General features: G+C 47.4%; 1 pseudogene; it reads left to right on the top strand.

The window, feature by feature from the left end:
* The first annotated feature begins 5,890 nt into the window (after positions 1-5,890).
* On the top strand, positions 5,891-7,678 carry LOC122103387 (annotated as a pseudogene).
* The last annotated feature ends 3,050 nt before the right edge of the window (positions 7,679-10,728 follow it).

Below are 10,728 nucleotides of genomic sequence, written 5' to 3' on the forward strand. Positions count from 1 at the left end.
AATAGAAACATAGCAAATGCAAGACCCTAAGTTCAAATGTCAGTACCAAAACAACAACAACAACAAAAAAGGGTGAGGTGCCAGTGGCTCAAGCCTGTAATCCTAGCTACTCAGGAGGCTGAGGTCTGAGGATGGTGGTTCAAAACAAGCCCGGGCAGGAATATCCGTAAGACTCTAGTCTCTAATTAACCACTAGGAAACCGAAGTGGCTCTGTGGCTCAAGCAGTAGAGCACTTGCCTTGAGTTGAAGAGCTCATGGCCAGCGCCCAGACCCAGAGTTCAAGTCCCATGACTGATAAAAAACAACAAAAAAAAATCCTCATTCTCCCATTGACCCCCTCTGCTGGATAGATGAAAAACTTCTTCCCTCTTTAAAAACTATCAATAGTAGCAAAATGCCACACACAGATTAGAGAAAAAAGCCTATGTATACCTGAGGCTAAGACCTTTACCTCAAGAGGAACTAGGATGAATGAGTAGAACCCCCTCTGAATCTTAACCCTACCAGAAATTATTAAAGACAAAGCCAGGTGGCTCACATCTGTACTCCTAGCTACTCAGGAGGCTGAAACCTGAGGATCCAGGTTTGATGGAAGGCCAAGGTAGGAAAGTTTGTGAACCTCTTATCTCCACCTAAAAATGAAATGAAGATCAAGTGGCAGAGTGCTAGCCTTAAGCAAACAGCTCAGGGACAGCACCCAGGCCCTGAGTTCAAGTCCCACAACTGACAAAAAAAAAAAAAAAAAAAAGACAAGATTCTTCATTTGGATTTTTTAGCTGAGGTTCTCCCAAACAAAGTACCCAGGTTTCTAACATCTGTTAGGAATTGCAATGGCAAAATAAATAATAATAATGATAATGTTGGCTGTTGACAAATGGACATAAGAGCTTCTTAAGCCAATACTGCAAGAAGAGAGTCCCAGACTCACACACATAGGGTATCAGCAATAGGAAAAAATAGGTGCTCAACCTGTACATCTCCAGACAGGAAACCTTAGCCACTCTTCTTACAAGGAACCGACCTGAAGGATGCCCCTTTTACAAGGGAAGTCCTCCAAGATGGTGATTAAGGAGCTCACTGTCAAGGAAGTGAGTTATGCAAAGATGCTCATGGGATTTGTCAGTTTGGTTGTTTACCTGTATAGACTTGTCCAGATACAGAGTGAAGAGTCCCCCCACCCCCATCATTGGCCATCTATGTTCCCCTTCCCAGAGGCATCCCTTTACTACTACTTCTTTTTTTTTTTTTTTTTTTTGGTTGGTCATGGGGCTTGAACTCTGGGCCTGGGCGCTGTCCCTCAGCTCTTCAGCTCAAGGCAAGTGCTCTACCGCTTGAGCCACAGTGCCACTTCCGGTTTTCTAGTGGTTTACTGGAGCTAAGAGTCTCACGGACTTTCCTGCCTGGGCTTGCTTGAACTGTGATCCTCAGATCTCAGCCTCCTGAGTAGCTAGGATTACAGGTGTGAGCCACCGGCGCCCAGCGATATCCCTTTTCTTAATGGTACACACTGTGTTGGTCCTTTTTCCCCCCCTGTTGTATTCAAGAAGTGACTTAATAGTAAACAAAATTAATTTTAGATAGAATGATTCATGATAGGTACTGATTCAAATTGGGAAATTTGAGTGTGTGTATGTGGGGGGGGGGGAGCTTAAGCTCAGCTGGGGTGCTATTCCTGAGCTTTTTTGCTTAAAGCTAGTTCTTGCTCTACTACTTGAGCCACAGCTGGCTTCAAATTGTGATCCTCGCCTCAGCCTCCTGAGTAATTAAGATTACATGAGCAGCTGGGCACCAGTGGCTTAGGCCTGTAATTCTTCCTACTCAGGAGTTGGAGATCTGAGGATTGTGGTTCAAAGCCAGCCCTAGCAGAAAAGTCTGTGAGACATCTCCAATAAACTACTCAGAAAAAAGCCAGAAGTGGTTCTGTGGCTGAAGTGGTAGAGCACTAGCCTTGAACACAAAGAGGCTCAGGGATAGTGCCCAGGCCTGAGTTCAAGCCCCAGGACTGGCAGAAAAATAAATAAATATACATGAGCCACTGGGGCCTGGCAAAATTGGTAATTCTTGTACAGAACATATATGGGGAAATATATCTTGCAATTGATACTAAATATATGCATGGATATTTAGGAATATTTGATGTTAGGAAAAATTCAAGAATAAAATTAAATGAATATGAAAGAGTGGCTGGAAATGTAGCTTAGAGGTAGAGTGTTTGCCTAGTATGCATGAAGCCCTGGGTTCGATTTCTTAGTACCACATAAACAGAAAAAGCCAGAAGTGGCACTGTGGCTCAAGTGGTAGAGTGCTAGCCTTGAACACAAAGAGGCTTAGGGACAGCGCCCAGGCCCTGAGTTCAAGTCTCAGGACTGGCAAAATTGAAGAGGAAGGAAGGAAAGAAGGAAGGAAGAAAAGAAGGAAGGAAGGGAAGGTAGGAGGGAGAGAGGGAGCAAGGAACCAAGGAAGGAAGGAAAAGAAAGAAAGGAGGAAAGAAAAGAGAGACACAAAGAAAAGAGACAAGGAAGAAGGAAGGGGAAGAGAGAGAGAGAGGGAGAAAAAGAGGGAAAAGATAAATCTCATTATGGACAAAATGAACTGAAATGAAAAAATGCTTGAAGAGCCAGGCACCCATGGCTCACACCTATAATCCTAGCTACTCTGGAGAATGAGATCTGAGAATTGCAGTTGAAAGCCAGCCCAGGCAGGAAAGTAGAACACTAGCCTTGAGAGAGGAAAAAAAAGTTCAGGGACAGCTCCTAGGCCCCAAGTTCAAGCCCTAGAACTGACAAAAAAAAAAAAGATTGAAGAGATCTTGCATAAATAAACCAAATATGTGTAATTCCGTCCTGACCTTCACACAATTTGAGCTTGGTGCTTCAATGAAGGAAGCTCAGTGAGCACAGACTGCAGCAGGAGCCAGGCTGAACTTGGCTAGAAAACTGAACATTAGGGGCTGGGAAGGTGGCTCAGTGGTAGAGTGCTTGCCTTGCATGCATGAGGCCCTGGGTTCGATTCCTCAGCACCACATAACCAAAAAGAAAAAAGCCGGAAGTGGCGCTGTGGCTCAAGTGGTAGAGTGCTAGCCTTGAGCTGAAGAGCTGAGGGACGGTGCCCAGGCCCAGAGTTCAGGCCCCACGACAGAAAACTGAACATCACTGGGAGATTTTGTATTTGGGGAATGGCTGTGTCATGATGTTGTTGCCTCGGAATTTTTGCTGGACATCATTTTGGATTATTTTGTTTTTGTCAGTCATAGTGCTTGAACTCAGGACCTAAGTGTTGTCTCAGAGCTTTTGTGCTCAAGGCTAGTACTCTACCATTTTGAGCCACAGTGCTATTTCTGGTTTTCTGGTGGTTAATTGGAAATGAGTCTCACAAACTTTTTTGCCCAGGCTGGCTTCGAACCATGATCCTCAGATCTCAGTGTCCTGAGTAGTGAGGATTACAGATGTGAACCACCAGCGCCCAGCTGGATAAATGTTGTTCTGGGAGGTGAGTTGAGCCCTATCATGGGGTCATCTTAGGCTACTGAGTATGTTGGAGGGGATGTGGGTGTATATTTGTGTGTGTGTGTGTGTGTGTGTGTGTGTGTGTGTGTGTGTGCCATCCTCTGAGTATATGCATTGGACTATATGGGCCAGAATGTACTGGAGACTTGGGAAGTAGCCACTTGGCAGTACCAAAATTTGAACTCAAGATTCTGCACTTGCTCAGCTTGCTTGAATAGCTGTCCCTTTACCACTTGAGCCACACTTATGGCCCTGGCCCTGCTTTTTCTGTGTGCTGATCTTAGGGCTTGAACTCAGGGAATGGCCTTTTTTTGGGGGGGAGGGGGGTCTGTTGTGGGACTTGAACCCTGAGCCTGGGTGCTGTCCCTGAGCTCTTCAGCTCAAGGAAAGCACTCTGCCCCTTGAGCCACAGTGCTACTTCCGGTTTTTTGAGTGTTTTATTGGAGATAAGAATATCACATGGATTTTCCTGCCTGGACTGGCTTTGAACCGTGATCCTCAGATCTCAGACTCCTGAGTAGCTAGGGTTACAGGTGTACGCTGCAGGTGCCCAGCAAGGGCATGGACTTTATCCCTTTTTGTACTTCTGGCTAGCTCACAACTTGAGGCACATCTCCACTTCAGGCTATTTTTGGTCATTAATTGGAGATGAGTATCCCGGACTTTGCTGCGTGGGCTGGCTTCAAACCCAGATCCTTAGATCTCAGCTTCCTAAGTAGTGAGGATTATAGGCATGAACCACCAATACCAAGTTGGTCCTGCAGATGAGACTTTTTTTTTTTTTGTCGGTCATGGGGCTTGAACTTTGGGCCTGGGCGCTGTCCCTCAGCTCTTCAGCTCAAGACAAGTGCTCTACCATAGGAGCCACAGCGCCACTTCCGGTTTTCTGAGTGGTTTATTGGAGATAAGAGTCTCACAGACTTTTCCTGCCCGGGCTGGCAGATCCCCAGATCTCAGCCTCCTGAGTAGCTAGGATTTCAGACGTGAGCCACCAGTGCCCAGCTGGTCCTGCTTTTTGTAGTTTTTTTAAAAAATTATTTATTTTGCCAGTGCTGGGGATTGAACGCAGGGCCTGGGCACTATCCCTGAGATTTTTTGTTCAAGGCTAGCACTCTACCACTTGAGCCACTGTGCCACTTCCAGCTTTTTCTGTTGATGTGATACTGAGAAATCGAATCCAGGACTTCGTGCATGCTAGGCAAGTACTCTACCCCTAAGCCACATTCCCAGCTCTTGTAGCTTATTTTATTTATTTATTTATTTGGGTCCGGTCATGGGGGCTGAACTCTGGTCCTGAGCACTGTCCCTCAGCTCTTTAGCTCAAGGCTAGCACTCTACCACTTGAGCCACAGCACCACTTCTGTCTTTTTCTGCCTCATGCATGCAAGGCAAGCACTCTGCCACTGAGCCACCTTCCCAGCCCCTAGGCGCTTATTTTAGAGATGGAGTCTCATGGATTTTTCTGCCTAGTTTAGCCTCAAAACAAGATCCTCCAGATCTCAGTCTCCTGAGTACCTAGGATTATAGGCATGGGCCACCAGTATCTTGCTCTGTTTCCCAATTCTTTTTTTTTTTTTTTTTTGGGGGGGGGGCGTCCAGTCGTGGTGCCTGAACTCCGTCCCTCAGCTCTTTTTTTTTTTTTGGTCCGGTCGTGGGGCCTGAACTCTGGGCCTGGGCACTGTCCCTCAGCTCTTCAGCTCAAGGCTAGCACTCTACCACTTGAGCCACAGCGCCACTTCTGGCTTTTTTCTTTTTGTTTATGTGGTGCTGAGGAATCGAACCCAGGGCCTCATGCATGCAAGGCAAGCACTCTACCACTGAGCCACCTTCCCAGCCCCATGTCCCTCAGCTCTTAAGCTCACGGCTAGTGCTCTACCACTTAAGCCCAGCCCATTTCCCAATTCTTGATATGGACAATAGTAATATTTAAAATTTTATGTCTAAATGCATTGTTTTTAACAATCTGATTTCTTATTTAATTACATTATGGTCAGAGAATGTGGTCTGTGTAGTATTGATTCATGTTTATTAAAGCATCTTTATGGCTTAGTAAGTGGCCAATTTTTTTTAAAAATGTCTCATGTGTTTAAAAAGAATGTGTATTATTTATTTGTTGCATGGTTCTATATAAGTTCAAGAGATGTGTTATTAAAAATCTTCTGGCTGGGCATTGGTAGCTCATGCCTGTAATCCTAGCCACTCAGGAGGCTGAGATCTGAGAATCATGGTTCAAAGCCAGCTGGGGCAGAAAAATCTCCAAGACATTCTTCAATTAACCACTCAAAAACTGGAAGTGGAGGGCGTCGCCCGGAGAGCGAGGCGCAGGCTGTGGGGCCGCCGCATGCCCCGGCCCTGCTTGCCTGTCCCCGCAGCTGAGCCCTCCATGCCTGGCTTCGACTACAAGTTCCTGGAGAAGCCCAAGCGGCGGGTGCTGTGCCCGCTGTGCGGGAAGCCCATGCGCGAGCCCGTGCAGGTCTCCACCTGCAGCCACCGCTTCTGTGACACCTGCCTACAGGAGTTCCTCAGTGAAGGAGTCTTCAAATGCCCCGAGGACCAAGATCTACCCAGACCCAGAGCTGGAGGTCCAGGTGTTAGGTCTGTCTAACCGCTGCATCCACAGTGAAGAGGGCTGCCGCTGGAGTGGGCCACCTGAGTACCTGCAATTTCAATGTAGTGCCCTGCCCCAATCGCTGCCCTTCTAAGCTGAGCCGCCGTGATCTGCCTGCACACTTGCAGTCGCCCCAAGTGGCACCTCAAATGCGAGTTCTGTGGCTGTGACTTCAGTGGGGAGGCCTATTAGAGCCACGAGGGCATGTGCCCCCAAGAGAGCATGTACTGTGAGAACAAGTGTGGTGCCCGCATGATGCGGCGTCTGCTGGCCCAGCGTGCCACCTCTGAGTGCCCCAAGCGCACCCAGCCTTGTGCCTACTGCAGCAAGGGGTCACCAGTACCAGTGCCCACAACTGCCTGTGTCCTGCCCCAACCAGTGTGGTGTGGGCACCATGGCTCGGGAGGACCTGGCAGGCCATTTGGAAGACAGCTGCAGCACTGCCCATTCAAAGATTCTGGCTGTAAACACAGGGTAAGAGTCCTCCTCCTTCCTGTCAGCTCCTCTTTAGCCCTTCAAGTCTTGGACAGGCTAGGTTTCCTGGCACAGTGAGGCCTTGGTGGGCTCTGCTTTGGAACCCTCATTTTTCCCCTGCTGGTCAGTTAGTTTCCACTTGTTTCTAGCACCCTGTCTTCCTCATGCAGAGTTAAATGTCTACTCTTCCTCTCCATCTTCTCTCCCTTGGACCTTCCCCTTGTGGTAACTCTCCATTCCCCCCATGGCCTGGGGCTTTACCAACAGTGCCCTAAGCTGGCAATGGCACGACACATGGAGGAGAGTGTGAAGCCTCATCTGGCTATGATGTGTGCTCTGGTAAGCCGGCAGCGGCAGGAGCTGCAGGACCTTCGCAGAGAGCTGGAGGGGCTGTCAGTAGGCAGTGATGGTGTGCTCATCTGGAAGATTGGCAGCTATGGGCGGCGACTACAGGAGGCCAAGGCCAAGCCCAACCTTGAGTGCGTCAGCCCAGCTTTCTACACACATAAGTATGGTTACAAGCTGCAGGTGTCTGCATTCCTCAATGGCAACGGCAGTGGCGAGGGCACACATCTCTCGCTGTACATTCGTGTACCGCCAGGTGCCTTTGACAATCTCCTTGAGTGGCCTTTCTCCCTGCTGGGTCAGAGCGACCCTGGGCTGGCCAAGCCACAGCATGTCACTGAAACCTTCCACCCTGACCCAAACTGGAAGAATTTCCAAAAACCTGGCACTTGGAGAGGCTCCCTGGATGAGAGTTCTCTGGGTTTTGGATACCCCAAGTTCATCTCCCATCAAGACATCTGAAAGCGAAACTATGTGGGAGATGATGCTGTCTTCATCCGTGCCTCTGTTGAACTGCTCCGGAAGATCCTCAGCTGAGTGCAGAGCTGGGGAGCTCAAGGGGTGTAAGGGATAGGACATGACCTCAGTCAGGCACTGGCCGAAACTGGAGAGGGGGCTGGCCCCCCTTTCTGCTACTTCTGCCTAGGTTCTGTTACCCTGTTCTTCCCCTACCACCACCCTCAGGTGCCTCCAATTGGTGCTTCATCCCTGATCCCTGGAGGGAGCAGGTCTGGGGATCATCAAGGGCTGAAAACGAGTGATCCCCAGGGCCTGTCTCCCATCCTGGGCAGGGCAGACATGCCTTGGTGCCAGGCACATTCTACTTGGACTGAGGCGCCTGCTCAGGTGCTATGTCCCAAGAGCCATAGGGGGAGTTGGGAAATGGAGGGGTAGTTAAAAGAATCTGCCTTGAGATTAATTTTTCTTCCCCTTTCTCCAGCTGTGGTCCTTCTGGTTATTTCTTTCTTTCTTTCTTTTTTTTTTTTTTGGGTCCGGTCATGGGGCCTGAACTCTGGGCCTGGGCGCTGTCCCTCAGCTCTTCAGCTCAAGGCTAGCGCTCTACCACTTGAGCCACAGCGCCACTTCCAGCTTTTTCTTTTTGCTTATGTGGTGCTGAGGAATCGAACCCAGGGCCTCATGCATGCAAGGCAAGCGCTCTACCACTGAGCCACCTTCCCAGCCCCTGGTTATTTATTTCTTTAGTGCTAGGAGGTCACAGCAGGGAAGCTCTGATTTTTAATAAACCCTGAGTTGTATTTATTAAAAAAAAAAACAAAAACTGGAAGTGGAGCTTAAAGTGGTAGCGCACTAGCCCTGAGCAAAAGAGTTCAGAGACAGCAACCAGGCCCTGAGTTCAAGTCCTACAACCACCAAAGTAAGTAAGTCTTCTGTTTCTGTTTAATCTGTCAATTACTATCAAAGTGTGTTAGTAAGCTTTAGGTAACTCTTCCCCACTTAGATCAACTGGTAAAGAGAAAAAGGCTGGGCTGGAAGGTGGCTCAGTGGTAGAGTGCTTGCCTTACATGCATGAGGCCCTGGGTTTGATTCCTCAACACCACATAAGCAAAAAAGCCAAAGTAGCACTGTGGCTCAAGTGGTAGAGCTCTAGCCTTGAGCTGAAGAGCTGTGGAATAGTGCCCAGGCCCAGAGTTCAGGCTGACCAAAAAAAAAAAAAAAAAAATATATATATATATATTTTTTTTTTTTTAAAGAGAGAGAGAAAGAGAAAGGCTGCTTCCTTCACATCTTCAGTCCATGATAGAATCCTGTTTCCAATAGGCCAGCAAAAGGCCAGAAGTTGAGGTATAGCTCAACTTTGAGCAAAAAAAGCCAGGTAAGAACCTGAGTCCTAGGTTCAAGCCCCTGTGCCAACCAAAACAAAACTTTTTTTTCATTTTTTGTTTTATAACATTTTAAGTGAAGATATAATTTTTAACTATTTACCATGTAAGGGACATTTATTTTCTTGTTTTCATGTGCAATGCACATCCTATTTACTTATTTATTGTCAGGGGGCTTGAACTCAGGCTTGGGTGCTATAACTGACCTTTTTTGCTTAAGGCTAGTGCTCTATCACATTGAGCCACAGCTCCACTTCTCATTTTCTGATGGTTAATTGGAGATGAGTATCATGGACTTTCATGCCATGGGGGGCTTTGAACCACAGTCCTCAGATCTCAGCCTCCTGAGTAGCTAGGGTTAGAGGCATAAGCCATCACCTGGCTTTGCAATGCACATCCTTCCAGCAGAATTTTTGCTTATGTGTATGCTAGGACTATCACTTGCTTGGCTTTCTTGCTTATGGATGATGCTCTACTACTTGAACCACATCTCCAGCTTGGCTTTTTGTTCTTTTTTTGAGAGGGTTTTGTTTTCATATTAGGAATCAAACCTAGAGCATTGCACTTGCTTGACAAGCACTTTGCCACTAAGCTACATCCAGCCCCTTGCTGATAAATTTGGAGAGTCTAGACTCCCTAGAATTGGCTTTGAACCTCTCCTCCAGGTCTCAGCTTCCTAAGTAGCCAGGATTCATGGGCATGAGGTATTGAGTGCCTGGCTGAATCCTTCCATTTCTTTTTTATTATTATTATTGTGAAAATACCGTACAGAGGGGTTACAATTACATGAGCAAGGTTCCATTTCTGATTATTTCTTTAGGATGTATTTCTAGAAGTGATTTCTGGGTCAAAGAGAATGCAGTGGCCAAAGGTTCTCAATTACTCAAGAATTGTGGGTCAAAGAGGATGGTCCATTCAAAGGCTCTCGAATAAAAATAAGTATTGCCAAATTGCTCTCAAGGAAAGTTTCCTAATTCATACTCTCACTAGCAGTGTAGGAGAGCTCCATGCTTATTGTAAGATCCGCTCCTAGAAGGCGAGCAGACTCACTCTCCCCGCAGCAGCAAAGGCTCCGCCCAGTACCTGAGTTATCTAAGCAACTGGCACACCTGGAAGAGGTCACACCTTTCTCCATCCATACCCTAGATAAGGCTTAGCCCAGGCCCAGACGCCCTCTTTCCCAGGCCTTTCCCAGCCGCTTGGAGGGCCAAGATGGCCTGGTGCCAGCCAGAACCATGAATAAGCCTACCCCTTACCTGAATACCACGTGCGTGGTGTGATTCTTACTCTGCAACCTCTTTTTAAAAAACCTAACACAATAAAAAATAATTTTGTGCTTTTAATAAAAGTAGTGCGATTAAGGTATTTCTTAGATTAGTAAAATTGCACATTCCTGCAGTTCTTATTTCTCGGTTCTTATCCTTTAGGCTCATCTTTCTCTCCTTCTCTTAACAGGGTCTCAGTGTGTAGCCACCCTGGCCTGGAACTCACCATCTTCAGGCTTCACCCTCCTCAGTGCTGAGATTACAGGTGTGCACAAGCAACTACACGCGAATTCTTTACACACAAAGCCCATTGCTTTATCCTTAGAATATAATTTCAAATTATAAATATAACCCTAATTATGATTTCTAAAAAATATATTGGTCACTAGTTCATGACTTGAACACCCACCAAGGCCCACAAAGCGGGCCGATCTTTTAGGAGCTTAGCAACCGGGCCGAATTTTCCATGGCGGAAGGTTCCCACAAATCACTAGGGTGGGAACTGCAACCAAGGCTACTGCCCTCCTTACCCCAAGAAGCAACATCTCGCGGTATCTCATTTGTCCTGGAAGGGGGGGGGCGAGGAAGGGAGTGACTGTGTCTGAGACTCGACTACAAACCCCAACATGCAATGTGCTCCGAGGCCGCGCGCGCGCCCGAATGAATTCGCGGAGCCAAAGTCATGTGT

This window comes from Dipodomys spectabilis, unplaced genomic scaffold (genome assembly GCF_019054845.1).
Source record: "Dipodomys spectabilis isolate Male_0828 unplaced genomic scaffold, ASM1905484v1 ptg000018l, whole genome shotgun sequence".
NCBI classification, from domain to species: Eukaryota; Metazoa; Chordata; class Mammalia; order Rodentia; family Heteromyidae; genus Dipodomys; species Dipodomys spectabilis.